Below are 23,630 nucleotides of genomic sequence, written 5' to 3' on the forward strand. Positions count from 1 at the left end.
AATCTTATTTCATAATTAAATGTTCCTTACATTAAAATTACTTCTTTTTGTATGTAAGATTTTAACCTTTAAGAGACATGAATTATCATATCCCTTCCAAACAAGTGTAAGAATGAAAGTCTGTGGGTGCAGTTTTGTTAATTGTCCCATCAAAGAATCATTAGTGAAGTTACACTTTTTGTAAATAAAATAAAAGTTCAAACTTTCACAAGACATTTTAAAAGTGAAAAATTTTCGTTGCATTTTCCTTACGCCATTCTCCACCTCCTCCCCCAATATATACATATGTTGATAGGGTTCAGGGCGTGCTCAATGCATCAGTTACTGATAGATCTATTCAAACGAACAAATGTTCATAATAATGGGATGCAATATAAAATGTTGATTAATCCTATCCGATTTTGTATAGCTGCCCTTAGGGACCGTTCATAATGTATGGCTTTGGGGGTGATGTTGATTTTACGTACATGTGAATTACATCACCACCCCCACCCCACACCCCAAAAGTGTATGAGTATGTACAGAATAAGAGACGGCCCACCCTGCATGTCATGTACATTATCTATGACGCCCTCTCCCCTTCCCATAATTTCTAAACATAGTGCGTGTGTACAAAATGCTGACCCCTTAGCTCCCCTGAACAAAATGGGTGACACCCCCACCCCACCCTCACAATCAACACCCCACCCACAGCCATATATTTAATTATGAACGGTTCCTTATATTGATGTACTTCATTGATTATTTGAAAATGTATGTTTGCAAAATTCAAATCAGGTGATGGGTACGAAAGGAAATCTTATTCGATTATATAATAAAATGCCAAATATATGCATGCAAATATATTGAAAAATAACAAAACAAAATTTTGAGAAACATGTACTGTGACATACCGGTAACCTTGTGAGATAAAACATGAGCCCCTAATTCGGAGTTTCTTGCTACTGCTGCTAGATTTAAAACGGCATTCCTACGTTTTCATTATACATGAAGGACATACTTACCAAATAAACACCAGCTTGCCGTGAAGATGGTGAAAATAGAACGATATTGCGTTGAACTTCGCCAAAGTGAACTGACAACGATCAGCTGCCTTTGCGCGCGCGATAATTGTGCGCATGTCCGGATATGGCCAAACGAGGCGATCGAAAGGTCAACATCTGGCTTGTGTGTTTGAAAGCAAATTGTCGGAATTATACAATTTTCACAGTTTTGTGGGAAAATATCAAATGTAATGCAATTTGGATAACTGATGACTTTATACCTAAAACTGCGATTTACGTAATATTTCCGTCCGTTGATCGATGCAGAATCAAATAATATATAAGATTATATCTGTCACTAGCTCGATCTTGATCTTTTTTTATGAAAATAATGTTCCGAAAGGATAGTTGCTAAGTTGGATACCTATTACCAATATGAATTATGTGTCAAATTTGCCAAGGAAACAATTAGTTGACATTTTGTTGGTTCCTTACGTTGAAACAACGTTGACAACTAAACGAATCTCGACTAACTTTCTTTGGTCGCATGATAAACGTTGAATCAACGTCTATGAAAGGTTGATCAACCAAACAACCAAAATTCAACGTTGATTCAACGTTGATTCAACGTTGTGTGCCCGCTGGGTAATGTATGTTTTTTACCTGTAAAGCAATAAACGTTGAGCTACTCCTATAAGGGAGTTATGAGAGACTAAGTTCTGTAAAGCAATAAACGTTGAGTCACTCCTATAAGGGAGTTATGAGAGACTTAGTTCTGTAAAGCAATAAACGTTGAGCTACTCCTATAAGGGAGTTATGAGAGACTAAGTTCTGTAAAGCAATAAACGTTGAGTCACTCCTATAAGGGAGTTATGAGAGACTTAGTTCTGTAAAGCAATAAACGTTGAGTCACTCCTATAAGGGAGTTATGAGAGACTAAAGTTCTGTAAAGCAATAAACGTTGAGCTACTCCTATAAGGGAGTTATGAGAGACTTAGTTCTGTAAAGCAATAAACGTTGAGCTACTCCTATAAGGGAGTTATGAGAGACTAAGTTCTGTAAAGCAATAAACGTTGAGTCACTCCTATAAGGGAGTTATCTACAAAGAGAGACTTAGTTCTGTAAAGCAATAAACGTTGAGCCACTCCTATAAGGGAGTTATGAGAGACTAAGTTCTGTAAAGCAATAAACGTTGAGCCACTCCTATAAGGGAGTTATGAGAGACTAAGTTCTGTAAAGCAATAAACGTTGAGCTACTCCTATAAGGGAGTTATGAGAGACTAAGTTCTGTAAAGCAATAAACGTTGAGTCACTCCTATAAGGGAGTTATGAGAGACTTAGTTCTGTAAAGCAATAAACGTTGAGCTACTCCTATAAAAGGGAGTTATGAGAGACTATAAGGGAGTTCTTAGTTCTGTAAAGCAATAAACGTTGAGTCACTCCTATAAGGGAGTTATGAGAGACTTAGTTCTGTAAAGCAATAAACGTTGAGCCACTCCTATAAGGGAGTTATGAGAGACTAAGTTCTGTAAAGCAATAAACGTTGAGCTACTCCTATAAAGGGAGTTATGAGAGACTTAGTTCTGTAAAGCAATAAAACGTTGAGCCACTCCTATAAAGGGAGTTATGAGAGACTAAGTTCTGCAATAAAAGCAATAAACGTTGAGTTGAGTCACTCCTCCTATAAAGGGAGTTATGAGAGACTAAGTTCTGTAAAGCAATAAACGTTGAGTCACTCCTTATAAGGGAGTTATGAGAGACTAAGTTCTGTAAAGCAATAAACGTTGAGCTACTCCTATAAGGGAGTTATGAGAGTTCTGACTACGTTGAGTTCTATAAAGGCAATGAAACTTAGTTCTGAGCAATAAACGTTGACTCCTATAAGGGAGTTATGAGAGACTTAGTTCTGTAAAGCAATAAACGTTGAGCTACTCCTATAAGGGAGTTATGAGAGAGACAATAAAAGTTCTGTTATGAGAGACTAAAGTTCTGTAAAGCAATAAACGTTGAGCCACTCCTATAAGGGAGTTATGAGAGACTAAGTTCTGTAAAGCAATAAACGTTGAGCCACTCCTATAAGGGAGTTATGAGAGACTAAGTTCTGTAAAGCAATAAACGTTGAGTCACTCCTATAAGGGAGTTATGAGAGACTTAGTTCTGTAAAGCAATAAACGTTGAGCCACTCCTATAAGGGAGTTATGAGAGACTTAGTTCTGTAAAGCAATAAACGTTGAGCAATAAACGTTGACTCCTATAAAGGGAGTTAAGAGAGAGAGACTTGAGTTCTGTAAAGCAATAAACGTTGAGTCACTCCTATAAGGGAGTTATAAAGGGAGAGACTTAGTTCTGTAAAGCAATAAACGTTGAGCTACTCCTATAAGGGAAGGAGAGTTAACCTGTAAAAGCAATAAACGTTGAGACTATAAGGGAGTTCTGTAAAGCAATAAACGTTGAGCCACTCCTATAAGGGAGTTATGAGAGACTTAGTTCTGTAAAGCAATAAACGTTGAGCCACTCCTATAGGAGTTAGGGAGTTATGAGAGACTAAGTTCTGTAAAGCAATAAACGTTGAGCTACTCCTATAAGGGAGTTATGAGAGACTTAGTTCTGTAAAGCAATAAACGTTGAGCCACTCCTATAAAGGGAGTTATGAGAGACTAAGTTCTGTAAAGCAATAAACGTTGAGCCACTCCTATAAGGTAAAGAGTTATGAGAGACTAAGTTCTGTAAAGCAATAAACGTTGAGTCACTCCTATAAAGGGAGTTATGAGAGACTTAGTTCTGTAAAGCAATAAACGTTGAGCCACTCCTATAAGGGAGTTATGAGAGACTAAGTTCTGTAAAGCAATAAACGTTGAGCCACTCCTATAAGGGAGTTATAAAGGAGAGAGACTTAGTTCTGTAAAGCAATAAACGTTGAGCTACTCCTATAAGGGAGTTATGAGAGACTAAGTTCTGTAAAGCAATAAACGTTGAGCCACTCCTATAAGGGAGTTATGAGAGACTTAGTTCTGTAAAGCAATAAACGTTGAGCCACTCCTATAAGGGAGTTATGAGAGACTAAGTTCTGTAAAGCAATAAACGTTGAGCCACTCCTATAAGGGAGTTATGAGAGACTTAGTTCTGTAAAGCAATAAACGTTGAGCCACTCCTATAAGGGAGTTATGAGAGACTAAAGTTCTGTAAAGCAATAAACGTTGAGCCACTCCTATAAGGGAGTTATGAGAGACTAAGTTCTGTAAAGCAATAAACGTTGAGTCACTCCTATAAGGGAGTTATGAGAGACTTAGTTCTGTAAAGCAATAAACGTTGAGCTACTCCTATAAGGGAGTTATGAGAGACTAAGTTCTGTAAAGCAATAAACGTTGAGCCACTCCTATAAGGGAGTTATGAGAGACTTAGTTCTTTTAAAGCAATAAACGTTGAGCTACTCCTATAAGGGAGTTATGAGAGACTTAGTTCTGTAAAGCAATAAACGTTGAGCTACTCCTATAAGGGAGTTATGAGAGACTAAGTTCTGTAAAGCAATAAACGTTGAGTCACTCCTATAAGGGAGTTATGAGAGACTTAGTTCCGTAAAGCAATAAACGTTGAGTCACTCCTATAAGGGAGTTATGAGAGACTTAGTTCTGTAAAGCAATAAACGTTGAGCTACTCCTATAAGGGAGTTATGAGAGACTAAGTTCTGTAAAGCAATAAACGTTGAGCTACTCCTATAAGGGAGTTATGAGAGACTAAGTTCTGTAAAGCAATAAACGTTGAGTCACTCCTATAAGGGAGTTATGAGAGACTTAGTTCTGTAAAGCAATAAACGTTGAGCCACTCCTATAAGGGAGTTATGAGAGACTTAGTTCTGTAAAGCAATAAACGTTGAGCCACTCCTATAAAGGGAGTTATGAGAGACTAAGTTCTGTAAAGCAATAAACGTTGAGCTACTCCTATAAGGGAGTTATGAGAGACTTAGTTCTGTAAAGCAATAAACGTTGAGCCACTCCTATAAGGGAGTTATGAGAGACTAAGTTCTGTAAAGCAATAAACGTTGAGCTACTCCTATAAGGGAGTTATGAGAGACTTAGTTCTGTAAAGCAATAAACGTTGAGCCACTCCTATAAGGGAGTTATGAGAGACTAAGTTCTGTAAAGCAATAAACGTTGAGCTACTCCTATAAGGGAGTTATGAGAGACTTAGTTCTGTAAAGCAATAAACGTTGAGCCACTCCTATAAGGGAGTTATGAGAGACTAAGTTCTGTAAAGCAATAAACGTTGAGCCACTCCTATAAGGGAGTTATGAGAGACTAAGTTCTGTAAAGCAATAAACGTTGAGTCACTCCTATAAGGGAGTTATGAGAGACTTAGTTCTGTAAAGCAATAAACGTTGAGCTACTCCTATAAGGGAGTTATGAGAGACTAAGTTCTGTAAAGCAATAAACGTTGAGCCACTCCTATAAGGGAGTTATGAGAGACTAAGTTCTGTAAAGCAATAAACGTTGAGCCACTCCTATAAGGGAGTTATGAGAGACTTAGTTCTGTAAAGCAATAAACGTTGAGTCACTCCTATAAGGGAGTTATGAGAGACTAAGTTCTGTAAAGCAATAAACGTTGAGCTACTCCTATAAGGGAGTTATGAGAGACTTAGTTCTGTAAAGCAATAAACGTTGAGCCACTCCTATAAGGGAGTTATGAGAGACTTGGTTCTGTAAAATGTACACAAAGATGAAATATGATTGTATAAACGATAAATGTTAAAATAAATAAATATAAATATCAAAATATAATGCTGAATTAGGTATTACATACATACGTTTATGCATAGGCTTAAGACTTACGCTTAAAAGGATAAAATGGCATGGGTCGGCAGCAATAAAACACTCATCAGGGCTGGTTAAGATATAATATAACTTTTGATTACATGTCCCAAACATTTTCAAGCCGTCTTGTTCGGTCTGGATACTCAACAAGGGACAACGTGTTCACACTTACTGCGAGAGTGAGATTAGTTTTACGCCGCACTCAGCATTATTCCAGCCAAATGGCGGCGGTATGCAAATAATCCAGTCTGGGCCAGACAATCCAGTGATCAACCGCATGAGCAATTGATGACATGTGTCAACCAAGTCAGCGAGGCTGACCACCCTGATCCTGTTAGTCGCCTCTTACGACAAGCATGGGTCAATTCTAGCCCGGATCTTCACGGGTCACTAACTGCTTGTATGCAAAAGTATGTTGCCTTTGTAGACTTCAGAAAAGCATTTGATTTTATAGATAGAAATAAACATGTATTTTCCACAAAAATGTGATCTACCTGTTAAAATGTTGGATATGATTCAGTCTATGCATTCGTCTGTAACAGCATGCGTACGGTGTAACGCTGGTTTAATTGAATGTTTTGATTGTCCTATTGGACTAAAACAGGGCTGTGTATTAAGCCCCATTTTATTTACTCTTTTTATCAATGAGTAAGCTGTCGAAATTCTAGATACATGTCGATACAAGATGATACAAGAGGAGTACAATCATTCCCTGATTTACATGAACTGTTGCTACTGATGTTCGCTGGTGTTATTTGTGTTTCTGATCGAGTACGTCGGCCACAAGAGCCAAATGACCACTGTTCAACATGGAAGTTAAATGTCAACTTTTCAAAAACAAAAATAATTGTTTTTTTCGCAAATGTGGACATTTTAAACAAAGGGAAAATGGCATTATCGTATTGAAAGTTGTTAAAGAATATAAGTACCTTGGACTATTGATGACTATATCGTTAACTGTACAAGAGCAATGATGAACCTCTGAATGTCTGGGTTAGAATGAACCTTCAGTAACCCATGCTTGTCCTAAGAGGCGACTAACGGGATCGTGTGGTCAGGCTCGTTGGCTTGGTTGACATATGTCATCGGTTCCCAATTGCGCAGATCGATGATCATGCTTTTGATCACTGGATTGTCTGGTCCAGACTCGATTATTTACAGACCACCGCCATATAGCTGATTGCTGTGTGCGGCGTAAAACTAAACTCACTCGCTCACTCACTCACAGGGGCAATGTCACATTTGCCTTTAAACAGAAAAAGGCCGTCATTAATGAAAGTTTTCAAATTAGTTTGGACATACGGAAAAGTCCCAGTCAACATGTTTGATTCAAAAATTAAACCCATCGTTCTTTATAGATGCGAAATATGGGAACATCAAGAAACAGATTAAAACATGTACTTCATGTAATCTATATGGGCCTGTGGCTTTCCCTATTATTAGTCTTCAACAACTAACGGAACTAAGGCGACTAACGAGATTGGGTGGTCAAGCTCGCTGACTTGGATGACACATGTCACCGTATTCAGTCATTATGTCGATCACTGGATTGTCTGGTTAGACTCGATTATTTACAGACCGCCGCCATGTAGCTGGAATATTGGTGAGTGTGGCGTGAAACAACAAACAAAACAAATCATACAATAAATATTTAAACATGAATACATTTCAAAACTGCAAACGTCATAAACCTTATAAACAGTAACTTCAACTAAATGTTTATTCGGAAAGTTCATTAAATAATAATTGTTTTACCAATATAGCTCAGGGGTGGTGAGATAGCCTAGTGGTTAAGCGTTCGCTCGTCACGCCGAAAACCCGGGTTCGATTCCCCACATGGGAATGTGTGAAACCCATTTCAGGTGTCCCCTCCGTGATAGTGCTGTAATATTGCCAAAGGCGGCGTAAAACTAAACTCACTCAAAAACTTTCAACTGCGTGTCGTCGAATGTTCATATTCTGGTTCATGCTGCCAATCACTCGATCGTCTGAAGTCGAGTTGAATATTTACGGGTTGCATAGAAGCATATGACTGGGCGTGTTGTTAAACAGTGACCAACAATATGTTATAACTGTGACTCACGAACTTACGCTCCTGTTGCAGATCCGCCGGGCTGTCGATTTGTTCCGAAACGGCCAACTTCATATATATACGGTGTGAGTCGTAAACACAATTACCTCTTAATCAAATCTTTGAATTAAATTTTGGAATGTAAATTGCATCGGAATCTCTTTAATTATAACTTCCCTCTTCATTGTAAAGCTGTGACCACCTTGAACTGTCGTGTAATTAGCGTCAACAACAGCAGCTACCCTATCCAGTGATTCATCAGAATCAGTTCAATTATATGTGTCAGTTTGAGTTCAACCAACGGACGAAAAATGACTATTGTGGAGGTCAAACTTTAACATACTATTGCGACCTACTATTGCAATACTATTGCAATAGGGTTTTTTCTCCTTGAATTGTCTCGTTTGAGGTCATTTCCCAAACGAACGCGTAGTTTATATGAACTCACCAAGGCCATTGGTACTGGGGGTGAATTGTCTCATTTGAAGTAATTTCCCAAATGAACGCGTAGTTTATATGAAATAATCATGTGTAAATCAAGTTAGCGTGCCGACCACCCGGTCCCGTTAGTAGCCTTACACAACGACATGTATTACTGAAGATCAATTCTAACCCGGGTCTTCACGGGTCTGGTCTGAATGAGATCGACGAGGGAGCATTATTCTTCGCGTGTCGTCACACCACGCCAGCTGAACACTGTCCAAACTGTTACCTCCAGAAATGTCGTCCTTCAAGAACCACATTGACCTGGTCTGTTGACCCCAACTACCACCTCTGATCCATAGGGGCGGTGGGATTGCCTAGTAGTTAAAGCGTTGGCTCGTCACGCCGAAGACCCGGGTTCGAATCCCCACATTGGTACAATGTGTTAAGCCAATTTATGGTGTCCCCCGCCGTGATGTTGCTGGAATATTGCTAAAAGCGGCGTAAAACCAAACTCAGTCAGTCAGTCTGATCCATAGTGAAGTAGTAGAAGACACAGATTCGTTTCTCATGCCTTCACTGTCGAGTAAATGCATGATTTGTTTTCTTTTTGTTTAATACCACCCTCGGCAATATTCCAGCTGATTGGGGCCGTGGGGTAGCCTAGCGGTTACAGTGTTTGCTCGTCACGCGGAAGACCAGGGTTCGATTCCTCACATGGGTACAATGTGTGAAGCCCATTTCTGGTGTCGCCCACCGTGATATTGCTGGAATATTGCTAAAAGCGGCGTAAAACCCAACTCACTCACTCACTTCAACCTACGGTACGCTCTTACGACGGTACAGTACGTATTGCGGTACAAGGCCTTCGGTTCGGTCCGTTTCGGTATATGAGATATGATCATAATGCAGAAAATTGACAAGAGCCAAACCTCACATTGTTAATAGCATGGGAAAAATATAACCATAATCTTTGTTATTTTGAATGAACAAAAATGTCGTTTTATTACTAGATAGTACAACGGTACGAAAACCGGAATTACCGAATTTTTGGATTGCATTACGGTGTACCGAACCGAAGGCAAAATACCGCGGTATATCGTTTCATCCCTAACTTCAAGATTTATGCCCACACTAAGATGAAACGCTGTGGTGTAGCTGGAATACTGATCAAAGCGGTGTTAAAATATAATTCTCTCACTCAGTCATCTGCAGGACGATGACCGTTCATGGCCATCAGGCTCTGGCCTTGACCTCTGACACTAGTCTGTCTCACGGTCATTGAACCATAATATTTTCCTTTCCATCCAGCGATGTATGTAATGCAAACGTCCTTAATGAAGCAAGTCTAGATGATCCCCAGGTTCAGAATCACTCAGTCGGTCTCCTTTTCAATTTAGATGTTATTTGTTACCATCAAAATTATATATTTCCAAAGACTAAACGTTACTCTAATCTGATTGTCCGTTCAAAACAACATTCCAGCTGGGTCCATCTGCATCTGTTAACAATCTCCAACTGGGAAGCTAGTTACCCGACCGCGTCGTGTGTGATTGATATGATATGATATATATGAGCGTAAACAATCTGCAAATATGGAATTAGATTTCAGGAAATATGTCTATAGGGGATTTGATTTGCGTAGTTTACGATGGGGCTGTCTGCGCAGGAAAACTCAAAGGGTAATGTTGGTTTGCTGGGATACGAAAAGATCCTTGTTTTTTTTGTATGTCACTTTGAGATTGCTTCACCATTTAACAATCTGTACACTCCCAGACAAACACGGGGATCCGCATCGCTCTAAGGAGAACAGAGGAGAGTTTGATATACATGTATGCGTTGTGATAAACATGTCTGTTGCGTTTAGAGGCCTATAACCGCGAAACTGTTTAAAATGTGAATAGAAGCGTCACCAATGCCGAAATTGATACGGTTTGGGTGCATTATTCAGTCAGATAATTGTATAAGTGGTCAAGGAATAAAACTGAAAGATCAGCCTGTTTTATTATTCTCTATGACATTTAGCACTTAACTCAAAGCACACTGCGCTGAGGGGCGGTGGTGTAGCCTAGTGGTTAAAGCGTTCGCTCGTCACGCCGAAGACCCGGGTTCGATTCCCCACAAGGGTACAATATGTGAAACCCATTTCTGGTGTCCCCTTTGTGATATTGCTGGAATGTTGCTAGTTGACGTAAAACCCAACTCACTCACTCACACTGTGCAGATCGATGCTCATATTTACATCACGCATCAAACGCTTTGTCGCCTCTTACGACAAGCATGGCTTGCTGATGACCACTTGTAACCCGGATCTTCACTGGTGTGATGTTGACAATGTCACTGGGTTAGCCATTAGGTGAAACCTTCGAACACTCAATTGGTTTTGCTACTAGATTGTCCGGGATTCGAACTCACTGTTGTCAGGGATGTAGCTACCATAATGAAAAAAAGCCCGGGTTTACACATGATTGTTGCTAAAAAGGCTGGGCAAGCCCCGAATACGACATAAATATGAAGCTTTGTAACCTATTGGGCTTACACGAAAAATGGCTTGCTACGCGCCTGGTTGTCATGACCAAACGACGAACACCGGCGTCTTAGATCTCTACATACGTGCTCACGTACGAAAAGGTCTCAGTGATGCAAAACACTTCATTCATGGATCTCGAACGCTTGTTTTCGGCAATTCACTTTGACACTACGCGCCTAAATTCCTCCGCAGGAACGCAAACCAGGCGGTCTAAAATAAAGCTGTAATACACTGATTCAAGACGAGTCAAGATGGCGATGGTATGGTTGGTGTTAACCGTTACACTTCTATGTGTGGGTCAGTCTGCTGCAATGAGCGTGGGATCTAGCCCCGGACCGAAAGGTTGGTGATGCCAAAAGGTTATGGTTGGTTGTTGTTTCGCTCAGCAATATTCCAGTTATATGGCGGCGGTCTGTAAATAATCGTGTCTGGACCAGACAGTCCAGTGATCAACAGCATAATCATCGATTTACGCAATTGGGAACCGATGACATGTGTCAACCAAGTCAGCGAGCCTGACCACCCGATCCCGTTTGTCGCCTCTTACGACAAGCATGGGTTACTGAAGACAAATTCTAACCCGGATCTTATGAAATAGCAATGCACAAATACATGATTAAGATGTCATCAAAGTGTTTCAAATAGGAGACGTAATCGAATCCAAGATGTGACTCGACATCAACATTTGCTTCAAATATATTCTAACCTCTCACATTGGACTCCTCCAGGTCACTGCCTGTACCGGGGTGAGATGTTCAGTAAAGGTGAGACGTGGAACATCGACTGTGACTACAACTGCAGATGCGTGGACGACTACTACGGACATTTCATCTGTTCTTCAGAGTGAGTATAGCTTTACATGTACTTAAAACCCGCACATTCCTGATACTACTCTTTTTCAAGACACATTCAGTCGACAATAAGTAACTGATCTCAGAATATAGTATGGAATCCTAGAAGGGACATTGTCGCATTGTTGCGTTATCGCGCATTTTGGCGTTTTTTAAACGCATCTTAGATGGGATAACAGTGCGACAATGCGACATATTTTGACCTGGAAAAACTGTCGCCATGTCGCTATGTCGCATTTGGTAGAATATAAAAATATTATTCAAACCGTGACAATGCGCCATAGAGAAAATGCGACAAATGGCCAAAATGTCGCGTTGTCGCACTTGGGTTAAATTTGACACTTTTTTCTGGTTTATGTAAGGGCGACAATGTCCCATCTAGTACTAACTGGAAGATCTGCGTGATCAGTACAGGTCTCCTGCCATCAGTGATTGGTGTTCGAGCCGGCTGAAAGATTCGGGCAACCATTGTTTCTCTATTTCGTCGTCTGTGACGTCACTTAAACAATTGAACGTGATGTCAATGAATAGGGCAGTCACACCTGCTTACCGTATTTTACTGCACAGATGTTCATGAATAAAATGGATAATAAAGAAATTATTACACTCGCAAGAGTGGCATACGACTTATACGAAACTCGCACAAAATTTCACACTCGTTTCGTATAAGTCGTATGACACAGTTGCTCGTGTAATAATCTCTATTTACGTTACTGCAAGATTACTTCATTTCCATGCTTTCTGTGACAATCATTCATGGTGAGTTTTGAGAGATTTACCAGGATTGTTCCCACTGTCATGGTATAGCTCGGGTATTACTGCATGATTATTTCGTTCAACAAATAACAAATTATTGGTATGTTATTTTATTATTATTTAGCTGGTATGGGTGGTGCTTACATATCGATCAAAATTAGGTACATGTCTTTCGTAGATATTTGCAAGAGAACTACGGCATATACATATATACGGATATAACGAAATCAAAAGGACCATTAATTTAAGCTCGATATAACCGTAGTTCCTTATACAATCATTTCGACTAAAATATAAAGCCTGGACATCATGTGACACTAGGGTAAGATATCATTTATACTCAGTAAATCACATTGGGTGCGTGACAAGCCGTGAATCGCTTAGAGTGAGCAAATTAATCGCCTATCCCCGGCTTGTAACAGCTCGAAGCGCTTGCCCACTCCAAAATGGCGGAGCGATTACCGTTTGCTCGCCTGGTCCTAATGAAGAACGTACTAGAACCGTCCCGGTGACGAGCTGATGAATTTACGGGTACTGATGACTACATTGAAGACATGGAACTCACTGAGGATGCTGGCATGTAAACTGTTCAGTACCCAGCTGATCCAGTTAAACATGTCTTGTTCAGCTGTCGAATTCAAATTTCTCTCAGCCTACATTTTGGTTTGAGAATGGCTAGATTGCAAGCGGCTGAAAGTTAGCACTCGTTGTAAGGTGATTTGCTGTAAATCGTTTGCAAGCGATTGGCTGTTTGCAACGCACCCGTTGTAAAATGTACACATAGCCAGTTTCAGTCGCAGAGAGACTAGTGACGACATTTCAGTGTGACGTTATGATAACTGATGGCGTCACAATGGCGTGCAATGCAGTGTTATACCATTTTATTACTCGCCCGTGGAAGATACTATAAGGGTAATGCTATTTTTGAGGGCATTATCATTTGCAGAAGCCCGAGGTCTTCCATTAACTGCCCGACGAAGGAGGGCAGTTGAAAAAGGCCGAGGGCTTCTGCAAATGATAATGCCCCTAAAAATAGCATTACCGTTATTATTGCTAAAATACATGGAATTTGTGTTGAAAAGAAAAAGGAAACAATGAAGGAATTTGACTGTAAGTTTACCAAAATCAACTTCTGACGGGCTTGACTGCCCGAATGCAATTACGTCATCGAACAATTCAAGTGACGTCACAAAAGAAAGTGACGATATTCGACCTTGGCCTTTGACAAGACCATAGCCTGCAACATGTCAAACTATGACAGTGTTCGGTTTTGGTCCATCAACAGTCTTAATAGTGCAATTGTTAAGGTTAGCACCAACAAGAAAGCCAATATTACCGCTATTTGAAGCGGGAATTTGGGTTGCTTTGACTTGTTTGACCCAGAATATCTGCCAGTCGAAAGCAAATTAATGTCGAACTATGACGTCACTTGACAACAGAACTGATAGTGGCCCGTCGTTAAGGTTGAGCGGTCCAATATCATTTGCAGCGGACCGCAAATTTCTGATAATGGGAGGGCCGTTTCATGATAATTCCATGTATTTTAGCTATAATGCAGTGTAATATTTTTTACGGCAATATAACACTAGTGTAATACCGCTAAACGTATGACGTCATAATGGTTACAGTTATGACGTCATAATGCTAATAGCTCTGTCACAATGGTATTAGACCTTGCTTGACTCGTAGAAAGCTGAGAGTCATCACACTTCGTGGGCAGTTTCTGTCAGTTTATGTTGGAGTGTAATAAACAGAATACTAATCTCGCTGCCATGAAATACCATTTTTATTAAACTCGTGAAACATTTAGCATCAAATCATTAACTTGTTTAATAAAAAATGTTATTACACGGAAGGTCGTTTAGTATCCTCTATTTATTACCCACGTGGTCAACGTATAGGTAGTTGCATACTAATCTCGTACGTCACACGAGTGTCGTATCGCGTTGACCTGTGTCGTAACGACTTGACCTGAGATTCTAACGATTTGATTGGATAACCGATGACCTCTCAATTAGGTCACATTCTGACATAACTATGTTTTCATTCATAACAAACACGTGAATTCATTCATTCTACAACTTAAATGCATTGTGGGAATGTAAACATTGCGAACTTTGCCGTGTCGCTGATTAATTGTGAGTCGAACTGTGACATTATATTCGTCGAAAAACATAAACGCAATGTTTCCACCAGTGGTGTTAGGCGAATAAAGCAACTGCAAACCAAGAAACGGGGTGCTACGGAGTAGTTTACTGTAGGAGGCTGTACGAGGCGATGACAACTGACATGCATCCTGACGTCGGTTACCAAGGCAGTGACGACATTACAGTGTGACGTCATGCAAATATTGTACTACAGTACAAAACTCTTCCGCAACCTCTTTATGAAACCGGTTTCGGTTTGAAACCAAAAAATAACAAAAATACGCTATTTGGTCAATTTAATGCATGTAAGCCGTGGGTAATAAATAAAATACCACACTCGGTCTCATTACATACGAATTATACGAAACTCGTGACCTTCCTATGTTATCTGACCTCGCTTCCGCTCGGTCAGATACCATAGGAAGGACACTCGTTTCGTATAATTCGTATGTAATGAGACCTCGTGTAGTATTCTCTATTTATTACCTACGAGGGCGAACATATCGGGGTTCATATTTTTCATACGATGCCCTAGGGCAAAATATCACTTTGTCATGGTGACGTGACGTCATGAACAAGGCTATGACGTCACGTTCCTTCTATGACGTTGCGTTCTTCATGCGGCGACGGCGGGTAGCCAGCCTGTGTTGGAAAGATTTGGGTTTATTTTCCTCAATTTGACGACTGTGCCCATTCCTCAATTTGACACTCGTGCCTAAATATCGGCATACCAACATTTAGGCACCCGTGTCGTAAACATAGTATGGGCACTCATATAATATCCTCTATTTATTATAAATATGGTGAAACATAACCAGTGTCATATGTGCACATGGGCACATATCACTTTTGCCTAGCAACCATTGTTTCTCTATTTCATCGTCTGTTACGTCATTAAACAATTGCACGTGACGTCAATGAACATGGCAGTCAAACTTGCTTACCATGTTTTACTGCACAAATGTACATGAATAAAATGTATAATAAAGAAATTATTACACTCGCAAGTGTGCCACCCGCTCTCGCTCTCACTCGGGCAATACAAAATTTCACACTCGTTTCGTATAAGTCGTATGACGCATTTGCTCGTGTAATAATCACTATTTATTGAGAAATTATTTGATCTTATAATATTTCCCAGGGAACAAAAAATCATAGGTTTCGGATGATAAACTGGATGATACAGAGAACAAGAAAGGAAGCTTATCTTGTACCTAGGTTTATTACGCCTGCTACGTATGTATGGGCCTCCATGACGTCACAATAGCCCATTCACTGTAAATTGTCACTGTTTAAAATGAAACTCATTCACGTCCCTTCTTCCCTTCAGATGCCAAGCCATAGAGTTGCCTCCCCCTGGGTGCCGCTTCAAGAAAGTGTCGGACCAATGCTGTGACGTAATCATCTGTGACGTCAGATCCTGATTGCTTCACTATATGTCATTAATTACTGTTTAGAAGGACGTCAGAGGAACAGACAATAAATAGTTATATCTGAAACATCCTATATGACTCTGTCAAAAGTTCATAAAAAAAAAGAAACGCAACCCCTGTCCTCAGATATGAAAAAATTCGTTTGAATGAAGTTATTGCTTCCAAACTAAATGTTATTCGAATGTATTGAAATTATACACGTAATTAATGAAGATTACCATCCAAACAACTGCATTTGTACGCATAAGTGTATTTTATTGCTTATTCCGTCACAACGCATGAAATGACCCTCATGGTGACTTCGCACAAAAAACACATGCAAATCATGAAAATGGCAGTTAATAGGGGTGTATAAAAGCCCATGTGCTTTCGTATTATATTCATTCATTTGTCGCATGAAAAGCTGTGTGAAAATGCCACGATTGAGTGCTGCCGACCGAAATATCGCCATTGGTCGTGTTCAAGCCGGAGAAAGTTTTGGAACTGTTGCACGGCACCTAAATGTTCACAAAACAACGATATCCCGACTTTGGAGCCGCTACAACAACTTCAATTTGACCAACGATCGCCCGAGAAGTGGAAGGCCAAGAATCACGACCCCTTCAAGATCGGTACATCCGGGTCCATCACCTGCGTAATCGGCATGCCCTACCAACCGTGACTGCCACACAAATACCAGGTTTGAGGAGAGTGTCAGCTCAAACGATTAGGAACCGTCTGAAAGAAGCGGGTTTACGTGCCTGTAGACCAGTTGTTGGACCTGTACTACGCCCCCTACATCTCCGCCGACGACTCAGGTGGTGCAACAACGTAAGGATATGGACTTTACAAAACTGGAGGCGCATCTGGTTTTCTGATGAATCCTGTTTTCTTTTGCAACATCACGACGGAAGAAAACGTGTGTATAGGAGACGTCATGAACGTTTTGCGCCCATCTGCGTCCGACAGGGGACAGATTTGGCGGAGAAAGCGTTATGGTTTGGGGATCCATCTCATACAACCAGAAATCAGACTTGGTGATCGTTGAAGGAACCTGACAGCCCAACGTTACATCAACCACGCATTACAGCCTCACCTTCTCCCGATTATTGACCAACAGACACAGATTTTTCAACCAGACAACGCCCGGCCTCATACTGCACGTGCAACAATGAACTTTCTGCAGAATTCCAACGTCAATGTCTTGCCATAGCCCTCTAAATCACCAGACCTCAACCCTATTGAACACCTGTGGATACTCTGGGTCGACGCGTACGTCAACGTCAGCCGCCGCCACAGACGCTGCAACAGCTCGGCGTTGCACTGCAGGAGGAGTGGAGAGCCATTCCCAGGAAAGAATCCGGCGTCTTATCCGTTCTTGTCCAAGGAGATGCCGTGCAGTGATTGCAGCTCGTGGTGCTCATACGAGATACTGAGAAAGACGCCCCTGGTGACAAACTGGTGTCTGTGAGATGACTTTGAAATGACAATTTTAAACATGCCCATCTTGGTTATTATTCTGCCAAATTTCAGACTTCTGTCTTAAATAATAAAATGCTGTGTCGTCTTAAAACTTCAGATCAAAATCTCTAAAATACAGGGGTTGCGTTTCTTTTTGACAGAGTTTATAAAGATCAACACTTCAACACACGTATGGTTGTATCCGTTTGATGTTTGTTAAGAGTGGAAAGAGTGAGTGTGTGAATTTAACACCGCCCTGAAAAGTATTCCAGGCCCATCAAGGCGTGGCTGCTTGATGTGGGAGGAAGTCCCGAGGTCTCAGACCTTTACTACTTTTGCGATACTTGCTCCACAAGGGCCAATCTTTAGAACTCAGTAGGGCTGTGCAATATTTCCTATACACCGGTATAATACATACCGGTACAGTATCTCGCGATACGATTATCAGAGAGAGCAGATTGTTTGTGTGGCCACCCTATTGAAGATGCACGTCATTATTTCTTCGCATGTCCCAGATTTGATGCTGTAAGAGTAAATACATTTTATTATACCAGTGGCTTTTCCTTAGAAATAATCTTATACGGAACGTCTTCCATAAACCCACAAATTCAATCACATATCTTAAAATCAGTCCATCTATGTATAATTGAAACTAGGCGCTTTAACTGAGCAAATCATATACAAAACCAATAATTCTCAAAGTTATACTACTATGGATCCCGACTGCAAATGCCATACATGTATACAACCATCACGATTTTAAGTTTCCGACTACATGTCATACCATCTACTTTCATTTTAGATATCATCTTTTCTTGTCATGATACTGTTTCATATATCTTTGTATATTGGAGCGGTCTTCATATAAGTTCTTTTGAGCTTGTTGACCAATCCAGTTCATGAAAATTCTGTCGTTGCGTTTTCATGAAATAAGTATGTTTAAACCAGATGAGCGCTCACGCGGGAGAACAGATCTTTCAGATTTGTTGCATCATAATGTGAGTCCCTTGCAGACGATAAGTCCACACAGCCAAGCAGAATATGCTTGATGGTGAAAAATTCATCGCAAGAGACACATATAGGGGGTCCATCCCCATCCGTTTTCAGCAGATAGTCATGTGTAAACCGACTGGCCAATACGACATCGTCGTAAAATTACCTCACCACGTCTTGGCTGACAACCCAAGTAGGTATACTCAATTGTTGGCTCATTTCATGAAGTTTGTTTCTTCCTATTTGAGTGTCCCACCTTTTTTGCAGGAGGTCCCGAGTATAACTTTTGATAGTGGGTTTGAAATCACTGTACGGGATTAGCAGTGGAGATAAGGGCTTATCAAGAGCTGCTTTAGCTGCAGCATCGGCCTTTGTGTTACCTGCTATGCCGACGTGACCCGGCAACCAGCAGAGGACGATGTCACATTGGCCGGTAGAAAGGTTGTTGTAAAGTTCTAAAATGTCCAGGATGATTGGCTGACTTGAATTATAGCTAAAATACATGGAATTATCATGAAACGGCCCTCCCATTATCAGAAATTTGCGGTCCGCTGCAAATGATATTGGACCGCTCAACCTTAACGACGGGCCACTATCAGTTCTGTTGTCAAGTGACGTCATAGTTCGACATTAATTTGCTTTCGACTGGCAGATATTCTGGGTCAAACAAGTCAAAGCAACCCAAATTCCCGCTTCAAATAGCGGTAATATTGGCTTTCTTGTTGGTGCTAACCTTAACAATTGCACTGTTAAGACTGTTGATGGACCAAAACCGAACACTGTCATAGTTTGACATGTTGCAGGCTATGGTCTTGTCAAAGGCCAAGGTCGAATATCGTCACTTTCTTTTGTGACGTCACTTGAATTGTTCGATGACGTAATTGCATTCGGGCAGTCAAGCCCGTCAGAAGTTGATTTTGGTAAACTTACAGTCAAATTCCTTCATTGTTTTCCTTTTCTTTTCAACACAAATTCCATGTATTTTAGTTATAATATCGGTAATGTTATTTTGAGGGCATTATTATTTGCAGAAGCCCTCGGCTTTTTCAACTGCCCTCCTTCGTCGGGCAGTTAATGGAAGACCTCGGGCTTCTGCAAATGATAATGCCCTCAAAAATAGCATTACCCTTATAGTAACATTTTGAAGTGCTTGAAGGCAAGATAATGAATCTGTAAAAACGATGAAGGTTTTGGAATGATTCTGCTGTTTAATGTAGGTCAAAGCTGAGAAGATAGCTTTGGCCTCAGCAGTGAGAATGGAACTGTTGTCGGGAATCCTAGAGGAGACAGTCTTGGATCCGTCTGTGAAAATGGATCTATGGGTGTTATACTTAGAACGTAACTGGTTATATTCCTGTTGGAACACCAAAGGATTTGTTTCAGACTTTTTGAGTTTGGTGAGGGTAAGATCGCCCTGTGGTTTCCCCATTTGCCACGGTGGTGAAGACAAAGTCGGTAAGGTGCAATGATATTGAGATCGATTTTAGCTGCAGACATGTGTGGTTGAATTCTGATTCCAAGTGGTGGAACCAGGCTTGGCAGATATGGAAACAGGTTTTCATAGAGAGGGTTGAAAACACAATTGTAAGCTGGATTGGACTCATTACTTTGCCAATGAAAACCCTTTGATCCTTTGTGGCAGTTGGTGTTTTTGCTTGTTCGTTTTGTTTTTATTCGTTTTTGTTTTGGGCCTTTTCATTTACATGTGTTTGTGTCAAACTTACAAAATTTCTTCACATGTTTCGATGAGATAATCACAATAGACAAAATATGCATGATTCGATGCCAAAATGATGCCATTTTATGGTGTGCAAGAGTCGGATTACTGCACCTCTCACTGCCACGTACCATTTATCGTACAATTCGCACTCGCTCGTTAGATACGTTTTTGGGGTCTAGTGGTTAAAGCGTTTGATCGTCACGCCGAAGACCCGTGTTCAATTCACTTCATGCGTACAATGTGTAAGGCGCATTTCTAGTGTCCCACGCCTTGATATTAATGGAATATTGCTAAAACTGAACAAACACATTACATACGTTTTGAAACAACTCATAACAAGAAAAGCCTTTTAAAAAGGCAACGTTAAAGGCGAGTTAATTAAGAAATTTAGTGAGACAGCCGTGAGATGATTTGGGGGGGTGAAGCTGATTTCAAGAGCATCACGATGACCACACCTTCGTCTATAAGAAACTTGCTTCTACCAGAGATCGGTACTCGCATCGCAAATACGGTACTCTCATCTCCAGTTTTTGACATTTCATATCAACGGTCTTTGTCATGTCTACCAATGTCTTAGCGACGAACGCAAAGAAGCATCTATATAGGCCGCAATGGAGGGAATCCGTGCGCCCAATTTTAGTTATCAATTTATCCAGAGGTTATATTTGCAAGCCATCAAACATCACATTACCGCGGCGTCATTTTGAATCACGTGTCCTGTGACATGTCCACACCAAAGCATGCCATAGATTGCAAGTTGTTCTGTGCGACATATCAAACAAATGTATGTGTAAAGCACTAAACGGAAATACAATATTAAATCTTATAACATCATTGGTCATTATATCTAATCATACATATACTGAGAGAAACAAATAAAGGAACACGTGAAAATTCAAGCGTTCCTTTCATATTTCCCCGTTTTCATCACCAGCTCTGAATAGCGGTGTGGGAGGAAATCTGAAAATAAATAAAGGATGCGAATCAGTGTCCTCGGTGCGATTGTCTGCACTGTAACCGTGCCACATGAAGCGAAGTAAAATCTCTCAACCTGTTTCTCCTTGACCATCCTCGGTAGTATAACACCATTCTGTTATGATTATACCATAGAGTCTTTAGGAATAAGCAAACATCATCCCCATTTAGTAGTGATAATTTAGTCTTCATTAAACACCTTATTCACAAGAATTTCAATGTCGAATAAAAGGCTTTGTTTACCTGATAAGCTTTATGTACTAATCGTTAATACTACATGTCCGGAGAGAGAAGTAAACATTACTCTATGATAACACACTCTCCGAGAAAACTGTTAGATAATTTAAGTCATTTCTGCATTCTCAAGTCTTTCGAAGTTACGAGATAATCTCAAGATTCAGATAGTCAGCAGTGTAGACTAGCAGCATTTGTAAGTATTGTTTGAAGAAGTGGCCGTTGAACGTGCGACCATATCACGAACTCTGAGAGCGTCGGTGGTATATATAACGGCCTTTATTCGGGGTATTTCACTCATGAAATGCACCGAATAAAGACTGTAGTGTATAGAGAAAGCAAAGTGACCATGTACATGTTTGGTTTATGCTGTCCTCCACTACCCAGGAATTTGGGTCGTCAACAGTAAACATGTATAACTTCTTTCCAGTTGAGAAAGACAAGGTAAACCTTTTTATTAGTTCGAATACCAAGCGCTTGCCAAGCTGTCGCACCAAAAAGTATATGGTATGGTAAACAGAAATACATAGGGGCTTGTGTGGAGACATTCGTCACCACTCGCCCCTTTCCGTAACTCTTCACTATTCGGCTTGTCCCGGAATAACACGAGTTGGGTCACGAATGTGGTGTGGAGATCAGCATCAAAGAGGATACACGGCAACTGATCACGGTTTAATTTGTCTTACAGTACGTAAACTTTATGAGCGGAACATGCAATCGACCTCTAGTGGGTATCAGGGGAAAATGAAAGACTGAATAAATGTTACTCGGAATATATCAGGTGTTACCGTTCATGAAAAGGGACCTAGCTACACTGCACTGAGGGATAATAGAACCGTTTTCAGGGAATGGTCTTCCTTCACAACCTGGTTCCCTGGCGCCAGCGCAGCATGTCCACAGAACCAGGCTGTGTTTCATCATATCATGAGTGAGTTTAGTTTTACGCCGCACTCATACTCATACATCATGAGAGAAAAAAATGTCAATGTTGAAGACCACGTGATCCGTACTGACCCCATGACGCTTGTGCAGTTCGTCCAACAAGGCTGTGTCTCCACCCAGAACAGACTGGACGTTCCCAGATAATAGGCTTCGGGGCGGCTCTGTCCACCGGTCGCAGTCTGCTCTTCCAATTCCCCTAAGACTGGACATGGACATAAATCGAAATAACTTGTCACAACGTAATACACGATGTGATATCTTTGATTAGTTACTGTTTAGCTATGAAACGTCAAGTTTCAGCAGTTATAATGCGTTAGGTGGTGGGATGGCCCTGGGTGTTATTTCAGGAAAGCCTTACGACCTCGTACCCGCTACAAGGTTTTATGACCATGTTAGGGATTTCTATACGTTTAGGAGGTCGAAGCGCTGAGAGGCCAAGGTTTGCGTGAAACAGCACCCATGTTCTATTCAGCACATGGGTACATTGGGTGACTGAAAATGTTCTGGTGTACCAGAAATTAATTGAATATTGGGGGTAAAACAATACTCACGCAGCCATTTGTGATTGACACAAAACAACACGAGCGGTCACTAAACTACACGGTACTGAATATATTTATGTTTTAACCAAGATTTTGTCCTGATCGCACTGCCCGTTTGTACAGTTGTTTTAAAGAATCATCGCCCGCTGACTTTTATACTCTCTATGTACAAATCAACCCCTTTGAACTTGAACTAAACCATCAGTGATGTGTAATTTTATAGTCGTGGATAGATCCAGGGTGTCGTTCCACTAACCGAACTTAGCCCTACGCCAATCGTAAACCCCTAAAATCCCAATCTTAGCGTGACGCATTTCTCGCACAGCGTTCAGCTGACCCCCTTATAAAAATGTGCGTTAGAATAAAACACGGCATCCAGGCGGGTTAAACACATTGTGTCGTCGTGACGATACCAGTCATCGATCTCAGCTGCTTCCTTCACGTGTACCTCTACTCCATTGTCCGGTGTCAGTATCGGCTCTTTGTCATCTACATGTGCAAAATGCAAACATTGTAATTTCATAACTTCATAGTTATATGCACACGCACACGATCTAGAGGTATTCAATTCCAATTCTGTAATACGATACTGTGTATTTGCTGATAATAAATATTGGAAGGTATTTTTATGCAATAATCTCTCCTCCACAATAAAATGTACCAACTCATTACCATCATTTAAATGTAAATTATCTGAAAAAACTGATAAAATTCCTAAACATTTCCTATTTGGTGAAAGAAGATTAATATTCTACACACTAAATGACATTCATGCAGTTCTT

General features: G+C 40.6%; 1 long non-coding RNA gene across 1 annotated transcript; it reads right to left on the reverse strand.

The window, feature by feature from the left end:
• Positions 1-399: 399 nt before the first annotated feature.
• On the reverse strand, positions 400-21,131 carry LOC124285738. Its single transcript, XR_006900878.1, has 4 exons — positions 21,013-21,131; positions 8,096-8,100; positions 7,720-7,725; positions 400-409 (listed from the first exon to the last, which is right to left on the reverse strand). It is a non-coding gene; the product is annotated as an uncharacterized LOC124285738 (long non-coding RNA).
• Between the last annotated feature and the right edge of the window lie 2,499 nt (positions 21,132-23,630).

This window comes from Haliotis rubra, unplaced genomic scaffold (assembly GCF_003918875.1).
Source record: "Haliotis rubra isolate DU_JTF1 unplaced genomic scaffold, ASM391887v1 Scf11, whole genome shotgun sequence".
NCBI classification, from domain to species: domain Eukaryota; kingdom Metazoa; phylum Mollusca; class Gastropoda; order Lepetellida; family Haliotidae; genus Haliotis; species Haliotis rubra.